Source organism: Panthera tigris, chromosome D3 (genome assembly GCF_018350195.1).
Source record: "Panthera tigris isolate Pti1 chromosome D3, P.tigris_Pti1_mat1.1, whole genome shotgun sequence".
NCBI lineage: Eukaryota > Metazoa > Chordata > Mammalia > Carnivora > Felidae > Panthera > Panthera tigris.
Genome location: NC_056671.1, coordinates 59,849,736 through 59,865,568, shown reverse-complemented (window position 1 = coordinate 59,865,568; position 15,833 = coordinate 59,849,736).

The following is a 15,833-nucleotide window of genomic DNA, read 5'->3' as shown; positions in this document are numbered from 1 at the left end:
AACCATCCTCTCTACTATCTCTTTCCAGAGTCTTGACCTGCTAATGTACCTAACATATTTGGAATAAGCTATTATTAGTAGATGCTATCTCAACTACTTTGTGAATTATTGCATATATAGACAAGTGAATGTGTAGACAGATGAAGACACCAGAGCATTGTTTAATTTGTCATTATTTCCAGATAATAGATACCTTTCCAGACAATAGATGCCTTTTTGCCTATCTGGAGGTACAATAACTTGGCTATAATAAATAAATCACCAGTGGTATACTTTACAACTGGTAGAAAGTAGATGTAGGGAATCATCTATGCAGGTAATCAAATGTTCTTAAAATAAAGAGCTGGCCTGGTTATAGCCCTGTTGACAATGTGGCAATTTGGTTACTAACGCAATGGAAGTCAAATCTATGGTTTTGTATAATGAGGCAATCCTTTATTTTTTTTTTTTTTGTATTGATAATCAAAATACTTTCTTCTCTGAACCCCTAGAGTGCCTATATCCTATATCATACAATTTAGGTCCTGATTAACAACTGAGATAGATTTATTGTGCTCTAATAGTTTGTACCTGTAAATATTCCACATGTTCTCTTAAATAGCATCTCTTGAATTCCTCATAGGTGTCCAGCACAGGACTGAGCATGTGACAAGCCATTAAGAAATGCTCATTATAAATACTCTTGGACTTCCCTTGTGTTTTTAAAGTCCCTGTGTGTTGTGTAGACCATTGCCAAGGAGCCTAACATGGCCCCGTAATTGCACATTTGCGTCATCCCAGGGAATCCATTTAAGTGAACTCTTCTGCATCTTAAAACTGTGCCATTTCCTTTCATGATGAAGTTAAACCATAACTCATAAACTGCAATAAAATGGAATATTTTCAAGGTCAGAAAAACCTGGGAATGCTTCGTCCCCCACCTCCTGAACTCCCTCCCTGGACCTGGAATGGCCATCTGTTGCTCTGGCAGATTTACAGTTCATTCACACTGTGAGTGATAGGAGGAGGAAGTGAGCAGAGCTAATCAGAGCTAAGTAGTTAACGAGCAGAGGGCTAACGAGCTGGTGAGTTAACGAGCTAAGCCGAGAGCTAATGAGCTGCTGTTTCCCACTACATGCAAGCAAATAGATCTTTCAGGTGATTGTTTACCTTTAGCATTCTTAGCAGATGTCCGTAATGACATAGCTAAGATTTTGACGGTTCCCCAAACATCTCAATTTAATGCAAATTCAGCCATACCATCAGTCTTAGGTATATATGCTTTCCTTGCCACCACTGTGACCTTGAAATGAAGTCACCTTATTTTTTTGACTCAGGCCAGTGGCTTTTCCATCAGGTTATTTTGCATAAATATTACAGCCACATAAAATTAATAAAGATTATTTCCTAGCCACCTATTCTGTACTAATTAATGGATATAATGCTAATGATGTAGGAGAATAACAAAATTTAAAAATGAGTGTCTATCCCTTAAGAGTAGGGCATCTAATTGGGAGAAAACCAGCAGAACAGTTGAAGAAATAGAGAAAATAAAGTATTAGGCGTTGGTAACAGCTGTTGCTAGGAATTCAGAGAGCAAGGATTTCACTGTGTGGTGGAACCCAGAATGGGTCTCTGTGGTCAGGGGAGGTAGTGCTTTATCCATCTCAAGTCTTGGCCTTGTGACTGAGGTCATGAATCAAGTGATGTGTTCCAGAGATGATATTCTAAAAGAAATAGAATAAAAACATGGCCTGAGTCAAAGTGGCTAAGTAGGCTACAATTACCCCAAATCCAATTTTGTGTCAAGTAGATGTGAAGTGCTCTTTGCTGCCACCTGTGTCTGAGCCTAGTTGGCAGAATGACTTGCAGATGAGGGGCTCACAGGAGACTATGGAACAGCAGACTAGCTTAGATGAGGTCTTTCAGGAAGTCACCTTGCCATGAGTATGAAAAGACATCACATTTCACTAAAAAATCAGCTGATCTAGGCTAATGGGCTGCACGTAGCTGTGCTTTATGTTTTTCATCCACTCCTAAGATCAATGGGCTATCCCAGGTATGCCTTTCTCATGGCATTGGAAGAGGTGAGAGGGAGCAAGCTGAAACAATGAGACCTCCTAAGTTCTGGGTTTGACCTGGCACACCATCATTTCTTTTCATTTCATTGACCAAAGTAAGTCATATTTCTCGCCAGGGAAATCAAGTTAGTAAATCTTACAAATTCTTCCTCAGCCACGTGCTTGGCAACAAGGAGCCACAGCCATAAGAAATGCCAGAGAAGAACTTCAACGACATAGAGGACAGCAAAAATCATCACAAGGCCACCCATCGGGAAGAGCTCTACCCACTGTATCTTGGTATTGGAGTCATGGTAAAAATATACTAGAGTCTAACACTGGATGGAACAATGCTTTTACTAAAATAGAGGAGAGATGGAGCAAGCTCAGTTCCAATAGTGTGTACTGCTTTCTCATGACTAACGGATGTCCCCAACAACTGACGGAGACCAACTGGCCTACATGCACCACTCTGGTGCTGTGGCAGAAAGACTCCCCTCTTTCCCGTGGAGTCTGAAACACTGAAAGTTAGGGGTGTGCCCGAGGGTCATTGGAATATATAGCTGCTCAGAACAAAGAAACACAGAGTGTGAAGCAGGAAAAACATTCCCACACAAAATAAAACAGCCTGACACAAGGTGAACACCTGGCATAGGCCATGTGGACTCTTTATCTCTTGGTAAGAAATGGTTCCAGGCTCAAGGCTGGTTTTTGTTATTGTTGTTGTTTGTTTGTTTCGTAACATTTTATTTATTTTTGAGACACAGAGAAAGAGAGAGAGAGAGAGTGAGCAGGGGATGGGCAGAGAGAGAAGACCCAAAATCCTAAGCAGGTTCCAGGCTCCACACTGTCAGCACAGAGCCGACCCCCAGGTCGAACCCACAAACTGAGAGATCATGACCTGAGCTGAAGTTAGATGCTTAACCAATGCTTGAGCCACCCAGGTGCCCCAAGGCCCATTCTTATGTGCCTTAGCAGGGATCTAAGTACTACATGCATGAGACTACTTTTCACAACACTTATCACACGAGTCAGTGGTTTTAAACTAGAAATGATTTTTGTCTCCCAGGGTTACATTTCACAATATCTAGAAGCATCTTTGATTGCTACAAATGAGGGATAAGACTACAGCCCCTACCCACAATAAAGAATGATCTGGTCCCTAGTACCAATTAGTACTAAAGCTAGAAGATTCTGACCTAAATTTACTCCTTGTAAAAGAATTGTCTCTGTTTCTCACATCATTCAATTCTAGCAACTGTTGCTTTGTCCTCTTTAGATGTTTCTGCTCCTCTTTTGTATGCTACTTCCCCCATATCCTCCAAATTTGCCACTGTATCCATTTTTAATCACTTATTTATTCAATAAATATTTCTTATGCCCAGAAGAGTAAAAGCCTCATGTTAAAAGTAATCAAAAAGAAGAAAATAGATATTGGGTGTGCTTGTCCTAGGGCCAAAGATATTATATATGCACACACACAGATCAAAATAGCAAGTTAGTTATCAGTGCAAATTGGTCATATAGAAAAAGTCACAAGATGCTATTTATCTATATAATTAATAAGTTATTGCTTTTAGTTGTAACTGCTAACAGATTATTGCATGAGACTCCCAAATAATCTCTCTGTTTTCTAATCTTCATTCATTAATACATTTATTCATTCATTCATTCAGTCAGTCAGTCATTTAAAAAGAAGAGAGTTAATTGAATCCTATTCTGTGGCAGTGACCGTTCTCGACAGGCATCAAAAATAAAGTGGTGAATCATGAAAGTTGGTGGTCTCATGGAGCTAACCCTAAGTGGGAGTGGCAGAAAACAAAGCACCAGAAGAATAAAGAGAATTATTGCTTTTGATAAGTGCTAGGTCAAAAACCAGAGCAAAATGAGAGGAAAGAAAATCATAATGGGGTAGAAGGCAGGTTTCTTTAGAAACAGTGGTCAGGGAAGGCCTCACTAAAGGGGTGACACTTAAGCAAAGACCTGAGTAGGGATAAAAAAGAAGGCTTAAAACAATCTGAGAGAAAATAATCCCAAATAAAAAAACCTCAAGGAAAAGGATTTATACAGGCTAAAAAAACAAGACTGAGCTATTTACCAACACCAAGAAGGCCAGTGTGAATGAGTCTTAACGAGTGACTGATAGGGGGAGGAGTGAACAAGAGTTACCAAGAAGGACCTTATAGGTTAAAGAAAGGATTTAATATTCCATGCAAAATGTAACAGCTGGTTATTGAAGGACTTTAGACTGAGAAGTATCACTACACTTTAGAACATTTATTGCAGTTGATCTGTGTTTAAAATGTGTTAAAATCTAAGAATCACTGAGATGAAGGAGAATGGGGAGAGCAGATCTCTTGGATGGTGAAGTAAGGGATGGGTTCTTAGAAGGGTTTTTTTCAGACATGTTAGTTGTGAGGAAAGAGAAGGGAGCCAACGGTAGCACATCACATGAGCTGTTGTGAGGATGCCGAGTGAAAAAGTAGCCAAGAGAAGGTGGAGGTCAGAAAGTGCTATGCTCAAAATCAGATTCTAGAGGGGCTTTAGTTGTTAATAATGACAAAATCCAGGGTATAACCATGGGAGTGCCAGGCTAACATGGGGTAGAAAAAGTCAAGGATTTGACAGGAAAGTATACAATATAGATATTGAATTGCCAAGAATGATGGCTAGAGAAATAACAGAGAAGCCAGGAAGACAGAGTGATTAATGGCATAGGTGGGAATAGTGATCTATAAGATCTGTAGAAGACAGTAATGAGAAAGAGTTGAGTAATAAAGTATGGTGGCTCATACTTCAAAGGATTGGGGATTTAGAAAATGTACAAAAAAAATAATATGGAACTGGCAAGAGGATTAAAAAAAAGACACCTAAGATACACAGTGTGTGAGAAGAAAAGCAAAACAGAATGAAACAAAACAAAACACCACTTGAGAGTCCAACAGTGTAAGCAGAATTCTCACAACACAGTCAAATTTTATTCAGATCAGAAAAGAGTTTGACGTTTATAACATGGGAATTTCTGCTGAAGATACTTATACTAGTAAGCACCATTCATTGGGAACTCACTTTATCACAGGGAGTGTTCTTATAATTTTATGTTGTTGCTGTTATTATTCCAAATGTGTTATGTATGTGTACAATTTGAATACTCACAACAGACATCATGTATGTTCATATGTTGATTTTCTTTTTCTTTCTTTCTTTCTTTCTTTCTTTCTTTCTTTCTTTCTTTTCTTTCTTTCTTTCTTTCTTTCTTTCTTTCTTTCTCTTTCTCTCTTTCTTTCTTTCTTTCTTTCTTTCTTTCTTTCTTTCGCTCTTTTTCTTTCTTTCTTTTTTTCCCATGAGCTCAGAGATGTTAAGTAACATGCTTAAGATCACACAACTGGTAAGTGGTACACCCAGGTAAGATCCAATACCAGGCAGCATGCATAGTCTAAAGAATATATTGGAATAAACTAGAGGGTCAGAGAGAGATGGGAAATGGAGTAAAGAGTTACATTAAATAGTTAAATAGATTATACAAACCATATGTGGACCTGGGTGATAATGGAGGACCTGGAAGTTTCATACTCCAGATGGTATTGAAGAGAAAGACGTGAGACCTGTCAAGTTCAATGGTATTGGTCCTTCAGTGGATAAAGGAGGGATTTCTTCTTTATGATCTTTCTCAGGATTAAACATTAGGCAAGTTTCAGGGATACCATAGGCTATGAGTGTCTTAGCTGGACAAGGGTAATCTTGTTAGGCCACTTGGAGAGCCTTAGATATTGTTTATAAGTGAAAGCTAGGTTACCATTTATTCTATCCTGTTGTCATTTTTTCCCCTAAAGCACAGCTCCTTTTATATCATTCCATTTATCTTAATTTTAATTTTAATTTTAATTTTTTTGAGGTGGGGGAGAGGGGAAGGATGGAGGGAGAGGGAGAGAGAGAATCTTAAGCAGGCTCCATAGCCAGCATGGAGCCTGATGAGGGGCTTAGTCTCATGACTGTGAGATCATTACCTGACATGAAATTAACAGCTGGATGCTTAACTGACTAAGCCACCCAGGTGCCCCATCCCATTTATTTTAGTCAGTGTTTCCTCATTCATTGTTTCCATAATAAAACTGAAGTTCCTTAGAATGGCATTAGTGTTCCTCCATTAACTACTTCTAGTCAACCTGTCTACCCCTTTATCCTGACACTCCTTTTTATAATTCTTTAAGACTAGTCAAATCAAATGAATTGTAGTTCGTCATATTCTGCTTTGATTTTTTTCATAAAGTCTGCTCCATTTGAAGTGACCTTCAGATATCTCTAAGAATCAATTAAGGATCAAGGATTAAGCAACCCTCCCTTCCTTTGAATTCTCCACAGTTCTGAATCTGAATGGTTCCTCTTACCCTTTACATTCTTTCTCCTGGGCTTCAAAATAGAGATTGTGCCTGTGTTACCACTGCTACTTATGGAGAGCTTATCTTGGTACACTGGATGTAGTTATTTAATAGAAAAAAAAATTATCAAATGAGTATTCAGGAAAATCATTTCAGAGGAAGGGTGTATTGGAGTGACACTGAAAGATGGGGCAAGACTTGGATGAGGAGGGAAAAAAGGGAAACACAATAATTGGAGAAAGAAGAATAAACTCCTATTATTTAAAGTGGATTTTGCTTGCAGAATGGTCAGAGAGAACATTGCTAGAAAGATAGTTCTGGGTCAAACTGAATAGGATATTGAATACTATGCTAAAGAGCATTGATTTTTTATTATCTTATATTTTCCACCTTCTCGTACTTCAAAATAGATTGTCATAAAACCTCACCTTGAAGCCAAATGGAAGCTGAAGCTGAACACCTTCAAGAAGACGAATACTTGTCACTCAACATGGTATCAAAGAGCATGGATTTCACTCTTATGTACAAGAAGATTTACAGGTCTTACAACAATCCACAGCTAGTCAGTATGGCATTGTTATAGACAAAAACCCTGAATGTACTCTTCTATGAAAAGGGAAGAATAAATCACAATTTAAACATAACAGTTGACATATAGGTATACATTAGCTAGGATTATGTGGGTATGAGTAAGAGCTTAGACTGAATGTGCAACTGACTACTATAAATTGGATATTTATTTCCCTAAAATTCAAACTGAAATGAAAACACAATAATCTAAAATCTTTGGGATACAGCAAACACAGTCCTAAGAGGGAAGTAAGTAGCAATACAAGCCTAACCCAAGAGGCAAGAAGAATCTAACCCAAGAGGCAAGAAAAATCTCAAATAAACAACCTAGACTTGCACTTCAAGGGCCTAGAAAAAGAACAAGAGACAAAGTCTAGAGGCAACATAAAGAAGGTAGTAATAAAGATTAGAGCAGAAATAAATGGTACAGAAACTAAAACAAAACAAAACAAAACAAAAAAGCAAACAAACAAACAGACCAAAAAAACCCCCAAAAAACCAATAGAACAAATCAATGAAACCAGGAGCTGGTTCTTTAAAAAAATAAAATTGATAAACCTCTAGACAGATTTATATGTTAAATCTTAATGCCCAATTTGATGGTATGTGGAATTGGCACATTTGAGAGATGATTAGGTCAACAGGATGGATCCTTCAGAAATGGGATTAATGCCCTTATAAACAAGACTTCAGAGGGCTCCCTTGCCCCCTCTTCTATGTGAGTTTACAGCAAGATGGTGGTCATCTATGAACTAGGAAGTGGGCTTTCACCAGACAGTGACTCTGCTGGAACCTGATCTAGGAGTTTCCATCCTCCAGAACTTTAAGAAATAAATGTTTGTTAAGTCACCCACTCTATGGTATTTTTTACTATAGCAACCCAAATGGACTAAGACACTGACCCACAATCTCTGGGAAAAGAAGACTGGGTTAGAGTTCAAACTTCACTGTGGGGAATTGGAATATACTCAAAGAACCCTATCAGAGTGACCTTAAATCTACTAGGTATATATATATATATATATATATATATAGAGAGAGAGAGAGAGAGAGAGAGAGAGAGAGAGAGAGAGAGAGAGGAAACAGAGAGAATGTAGTTGCAACATGGTTATTCAGGCCACAAACTGGACCCATAACAGTCAAATTAATTCTAATTCCACTTCCTTCTGGAAATGAATATTGCTTTCTGATAAGCATTTATATATGGATGAAAATGAGCTGACACGAAGGTTGACAACATGTGAAATGGCAGCACAGAGTAGCAGTCTCACACATAGATTTTCACAACAGCTAGACCTCACTTTAATTACTTACTATTTGTTAGATGGGGAGAATTTACTTAACCCTCCTAAATTTCAATTCTCTCTCTTGTATAGTGTACCTGCTTCATAGAAATATTACATATGTACATTCATACACATGGGTGTGACTGTATATGCATGTGCCAGAGAATGACATGAGACGATGCACTTAAAATTTACAGTATGGTGTCTAACACTAGAATACTAAGACTATTTCATTTTCGTAGTGACAATGAATAACAATAGAAACACAACTGGATTATAGTAGGGTTGGTTTGAAGAAGTGGGTAGTAGGGGAAATGGAAAGATGTGTGAGGGAAGGAGAGAGGAAGAAGGATGGTACCTTTCACACCTGCACAATCTCATTTTTCCTGACTGGGATGTGAAGGTGTATAAACCCTGTGCCATGACATAGAATTTCATTCACAGCAATTTGTAAAAAGAGAGTCTCCCAGGAGTTGTAACCTGGATATTGATTTGCACATAATCAATTAAACCAACTGAGTTTCAATTTTCTTATCTGTAAAATAAAGGTAATATTAAAGTTTTTCCCACAAGATTGGCTTGTGCATCAATAAAATCATGAGTGTAAAATACCTGCCCCAGTGCTTAATACCTGAAAAGTGCTCAAACATATTTTTTCATCCAAACCTGTCTAGACTTGAATTAAAAAAAAAAATAATACTAACAAGAGGAGTGACAGTTCCTGATGTGAAGTAACTGTGGTGGTTAGTTTTATGTGTTGATTTACCTGGGCCACAGTGCTCAAGTAATTGGTCAAACATTCTTCTGGTTGGTTTCAATGAAAGTGGTTTTTGGATGAGATTAACATTTAAATGAGTGGACTCTGAATAAAACATATTACCCTCCATAATATGAATGGGTCTCATCTAATCAGTTGGGAGGTCTTAGTAGGACAAAAACTGACCTCCCCAGAGCAAAAAGGAATTTTGCCAGTAGACTGCCTTTGGATTTGGACGGCAACGCTTCCCTGAGTTTTATATATATATATATATATATAAACTTATATATATATATATATATATATACTTATATATATATATACTTATATATATAAACATATATATAGTTATATATAGTTAAATATTTATATATAGTTATATATATACATATATGTATGTATACATATATATGTGTGTGTATGTATGTATATATATATATACATTTATACATATCTATATCTATATATACATATACATATACATATATAGATATACATAGATAGATAATTAGATACATATATATACATCTTTCCCAGCAACCTTTCTGTGAGATGCAAAAAGATATATATGACTTCCAGGATGGATGGATGGATAGATAGATAGATAGAGAGATAGATATATCCCTCCCAGCAACCTTTCTGTGATGCTTTTGTTTACAAAAGTATCATGTGAAGTGTAGTACTGGGAGGTAGTAATGTGGCAAAAGACTGACAAAAGCAAAAGTAGACACCAACCAGTTCTGGGATAATGGTACCTATTTGCAGTAGGGATTCCCTAAAGACATGCTGGTAGATAGCATCTGGCAAGATCCTACTGTAAGAAAAAAACTGTATATTGTTTGAAATATGCTGAATATTTTTTATTATTAATAGTGAAATATTTGTTCATTTCACAGTTAAGTTTAGCTCTTCTTAATCAAAGCTCATTTTAAGAAAACTATTTCAAGTGTATATAAAACTGACATGCCCTAATTGGGTGGATTTCAGTGGTGCTTTAAAACTATTTATTGTATTTCTATTTTAAAAAATCCTTCAGTATTGTTATAGACTGAATGTTTATGTCCCCCTAAAATATATGTGTTGAAGTCCTTAACCCTCAATGTGGTGGTTAACAGAAATGGGGCCTTTGGAGGTAGAGTTAGATGAGGGCATGAAGATAAAACCATCATAAGATTAGTGCCCCTATAATCCCAAAGAGTTTGAGCGCTCTCTCATGCTCTCTCTCGCTCCCTCTCTCTGTGTGCAACATGAAAACAGTGAAAAGTGGCACCCTATTCTTGGACTTCCAGCCTCTAGAATGTATGTTGTTTAATCCCTCAGTCTTGGTGTTTGGTTATGGCAGCCCGAAGTGACTAAGACAAGTATATTCTCATTAAAAATGACATTTTAGGAGCGCCTGGGTGGCTCAGTCGGTTGACCATCAGATTTCGGCTCAGGTCATGATCCCACAGTTCCTGGGTTTGAGCCCTGCATCGAGGTCTGTGCTGACAGCTCAGAGCCTGGAGCCTGCTTCAGATTCTATGTCTCCCTCTTTCTGTCCCTCCCCTGCTTATTCTCTGTCTTTCTCAAAAAAAAAAAAAAAAATGATATTTTAAACCAGAGCAACAAAAAAATTCTTATGTCACTTTTTTCATGCTTTCATATTATAATACAGTATTTGTCTATATACATGGATATTTTAAACATAGTCACTTATCATAAAAATGCCTACATTTGAAGTTATTATCCTTGTGGTTGCACTGGGTAAATCAAGTAAGTGCATGCCTTACAATTGCACCAAGCTCTTTTTAAGCAGAATTTTATGAATATGTGGAACCCAAAGATATATGGTAACCTACAAATTTAATTTATCTTAACCCAGTAAAATTTTATGATCTCAGATAATGATATAATGAATAAAAAAAATCCATATATGCCCGAGATGGTATCATAGGCTAACATCTGCATAAATGGTGTGAGCTCCATTTATATAAATGGTTTAGATAAATTGTGACTATTACTATCATTAAGTGTATTAATAATGTGTCTTGTGGCAACTTTAATGGAACCTGTTTGGAATTGGTGGACTTCAAACTACGGCTCTTATTACTCTTCTTTCAAAGCAGGTTTAAGTGTCTCTCTACCCTTAAACCAGAACCCAACTGACACAGTTAAGTTTCAAAATATGTATTAGTAGAAACCCCCCTTAGATGCCAGAGGTATGGATTTGGAAAATTTAGCAACTTGCTTCCCATGGGTTTTACGCAAGTAAGGAATAACACGGTTCCTGAAAATTCTTTGTGTATCAACTGAGCCCTCCGTGACAAGTTACTACTACCATGTCCAGTTAAGTTGATGCTGCAGAGGGGTACATGGCAATTGGGTGTGTGTCTGTGTCTTGTTAAGCTTGGCTAAGGTTATGGTTCTTGGTCACACTGCTTGTCCTACCCTTAGCTTTGACCCAAGGGCACCAACTCCATGTTACTCCATATTTGCATAATGAGTGACACACCCATCAGCAACAGACAGAAATGTGAAACAGATTGAGTTGCACAGGGAATATTCATTCTTGTATATATTACATCTTAGTGTTAAAAGGGCTACAGGTTGGTGTTTGTGAGAGAATATAGGAAGAAATGGGTTTAATATGGAAATCAGTCGTCAAATTAAAGAGCTGAAGCAGAGTTTCTCTGTGTGGGAGTGCGTGTGAACATGTCTGAACGTGTGTGTGTGTGTGTGTGTGTGTGTGTGTGTGTGTGTGAGAGAGAGAGAGAGAGACAGAGGGAGATAGAGACAGATTTTTAATGTATTCTAATTTTCTGTTTATGGATAGGAAGATAACAGCAACTCATGAATAGTGAATAGATATTTACCTCACCTACTATGTCTTGCAATAAAGATATCACAGTCTTTCTACATAAGATATACATTATATTACTTCTCCAACTGACCCCATGCATTTTGACAACTGCTAACAATCAATAAATTCTTGAGTATAAATTGTCATGTTTTGTAACTTTATTATGAAGCTACCCAATGTTGGAGGATAGATGGAAACTAAAACTAGATCTTGTTTTGGGAGCAGCTTCTATTTAACCTACCATATCCAGGCGAGTGAGGAACATTTTCTACTATATTTCTATACATTTTCTACGTATTTCTAAGTTATCTTCTCAATGTTTTTCTTAGTTTCTAGTTTAAAATAACTGATGGAAAGGACCCTCTGAACATGAGGCAATGCCAAATGCCGAAGGACCCACATAAAAGGGGAAACCTGAAAAAGAAAATAAGGCCTTTTCAAGGTAGGAAAGTATGTATGAAATAATTAGGAAACAAAGCACAGTGCAATTCACCCCTGCCTGGTGCAGCAGGGGATTTTACAGAACTATGCTGGAAGAAGTTGACAACTGTGAACTGAAGACTATACATGTGAGAGGGGCTAGGGGAGTGAGTGCAGTAGAGGGGTGCTGCAGGTTCGATGTGCTTTCATTTATTTCCAAATGGACTGTGGTGATAATAATAGTGTTTTAGAGCTTTTAAAAGCTTTCTTGCACATCATTCGACTTGATTATTTTAACCAAACTGTAATTTAGCTACAACAAGATTTTTTTTAATAGATGAAGACATTGATTCTTTGGACAGTTTGGTAACCTCTATGTAACATATAAATAACCTGGAGACAGAACTGGAATAAAAGTCCTCTTGGTTAGTCATATCTTATTTATTCCTACTCTGCTCTATGTAATTCAACTGACATGACCAAACCTTTCTGACTGGCTCACATTATTCCATCTATAGGAAGAGGTTACCTGTGGTGGTTTATAATCAAATATGGAATTTACTTTATGAGATCAGTTGTTTACTGGATTAAATAATTCTACAGTTTTAGAGATATGTTCCTTTTGAGAATTTCACAGGGTATTTAATTATTCTGTGCTGTATAGGTCCATTAGTAAAAGCCTAAGAATGGGAGAAATTAAAAAAAAAAACAATAGAGAGTATAATGATGGTGATAAACCATAATTACATGAAGAACATGAATACATACACATATACACATAGTTTATGAAAGCTGGTATTTTTTTTTTTTTGCTCTGTCTCTCTACATATGCTGTTCTTCTCTCAGCTCCCGGTTGAATGCCTTATTTTTAAAGGTTTCAGAATAATTGCTGAGGCTTTCTCCTGAACATGAAGAATACAGTTGGCAGCACTTGTTGGAACACCTGTTCAGAGCACATCCAGGTTCTAAGAGCCACTCTCCTGGGAAGTGATTTCAGGCTGTGCTTGTTGGTGGGAGGTTTCCTACTGAGAACTCTGAAAAAATTTCTGACATTCAATTGCAGGGCACTTGTTCCTTGATGATATTGTTGTTACTGTTTTCTGTTTCTGTAACATCTTCCTCCATTAGTGTTTCATAGGTTCAAACAAGGATTTGTATCCAGATGTCCATAGCTTCAACTCAATCCAACTGAAGAAGCTTCAAGTCATTTCCAAGATTCTGAAACTGCTTAGGAAGAAAAGATGAAGGAATGTGTGGGCATTTTATTTCTAGTTTATCGTCTTCTTCTTTTTTTCTTTTTTAAATTTTAGAGAGAGTGAGTGAGCAGGGGAGAGGGCAGAATGAGAGAGAGAGAATCTCAAGCGGCAACATGCTCATCACAGAGCCCAATGCAGGGCTGGATCCCACAACCCTGAGATCATGACCTGAGCCTAAATTAAGAGTTGGATGCCCAACCGACTGAGTCACCCAGGCGCGCCCCCTCTAGTTCACCTCCTTAAAGGAAATATTTTTTCCCCAAGAAAGTAGTAGTTTAATTAAACAATACTTAGAAGTTACTTTAGACTTCTTTTTTTTTCTTGAAAACAATCACCATCTCCTATCCCAGTCTCAGTTGAGCCTGTGGTTCATCTCTCATTTGCTCAGTGCTCACAGAATCTGTCTGCTCATGTAGTCTGAGGCCTTCATGTGTCACTTTTCTCGTCCTTTCATCCTGAGGCTATTATTGTAGATCCCCTTAGTCTCCACTTGACATAGAAGTTTTTCTCCTTTGTTTCAAAGCCTCTTATGAAAATATTGTGAGAAAGAATTTCCTTCCTCCCTGGATGACGTTGATGCTGATGATGTTGCTACTGCTGATACTTCTAAACTTTCAGTGGCATGTGACAGGCACTCAACTGAACAATTTATCAGTATCACGACACTTAATTTAGTAAAATCCTGTGAAATAAATGTCATTGTGACCGCATTGTAGATGAGGAAACTGAAGGTTAGAGAACCAATTTCTTATGGTCACCCAGCCAATAAGTGGCATAAACAGGTATTAAAAGCCAAAACTCACAAGAACCAAATTTGTGCTCATTATATTTCTATTATTTCTACTTGGAAAGCCTGCTCCATCAAGACAAGTGTTTGAATGGTCACCAGATTAGTTAAGACAAGGTTAGCTGTACTTATCATAGTCACTCAAAGACCTAAGCTGACAGAGGCTCCTTCACAGCACATGACTTTTCCATGGCCAGGCAGGAAAAAGGAGGTGGTGAGGTATACACTGCCTTTGAGAGCTTCTGCCTAGATGCACTTCATGTTACTATATTTTATAGGGAGAAGCAAGTCCCAAGGCCAGTCTTGTCTTCAGGGGCAGGGGAAATTATGAATTGACATGCCTAGAGGGAAAGGAGAGCTAGAATATTTGTTAACAAAATCCTTATGATACTTATCATGCTTTAAGTGTTTTGTCAAAATACACCTTGTTTCTGAAACTCTCACAATACTTGCCTGAAAAATTATTTTATTTCATTCAGTTTTGTACTCAAGTTTATTGCCTTTTTTGGAAATCTTCTCAGACTCATTGGGTAAGTGGAGGATGGATTATGGATTTCTGTGTTACTTGTGTTGGGTCCTACCTGCAATACACACAGCCCTACCAATTTCCTCATTTGCATAATGACAACACTGGGACTTGTCATTAGAAGATGAGATGAAATTATCCATGAAACATGAAAGTGGCTATTGTGGGGCCTGGCACACAGTAGGCACATGGTGAATATCAGAATAGATCTCTACTTTGACTCTTCTTCTTTCCTTCTTTATTTTCTATGTTTTACCTTGAAAAAAGGTTAAGGATCATGACAATTTTTCTTGATTTGATGACTTTCATTACATGAACAGCTGATCTCCTCTGAACCTTGCTTTCTGAAGCCCTCTCTAGCTCCAACATTTTTTGTGAATTTAAGAAAATTTACATCACTGAAGAAAAATAGCTAAATTGTGATCTTTATTGAAGTCCTTTCAACTGCAGTAAATCTCTACAGAAAAGAAAACAGGGCATTAGAAGGTACAGAATCTAAAGTGGGTCTTCTATTTACAGACTTGTCACCTCTTCCCGGACAAGCCATTGAGCCCCACTAACAGCAGTTTTCCCATCCCATGAGGCATGAAGTAGAAAAAAGTTTCAATACCAGTTGTAAAAAGTCAATTAACTGTCTTCAATTTCTGGGAAATAAAGTGTGAAATTAATGCTTGAGCATGAGGTTGAGCAGCCAAATGATGCTGGATTTTACTTGTATACACACGGAGGGAGAGACCTTCTCTCACATACTCCTTCATTCAGGATCTTCATATTTCACATTGTTCAAAAGTTTCCATGTCATCCACATCCAGGTCAGAAAATAGGGTGAAACATATATGAGCATGATACAAATTGTGCTACATGTAGAAGGATATTTCCATACACCTACTCTTTATACAGCCTATTTATTAAAATGTTACTCATTCCAATTACATTTAGTAACTTTGCAGGTAGTTATTATCAGAAAGCTGTTC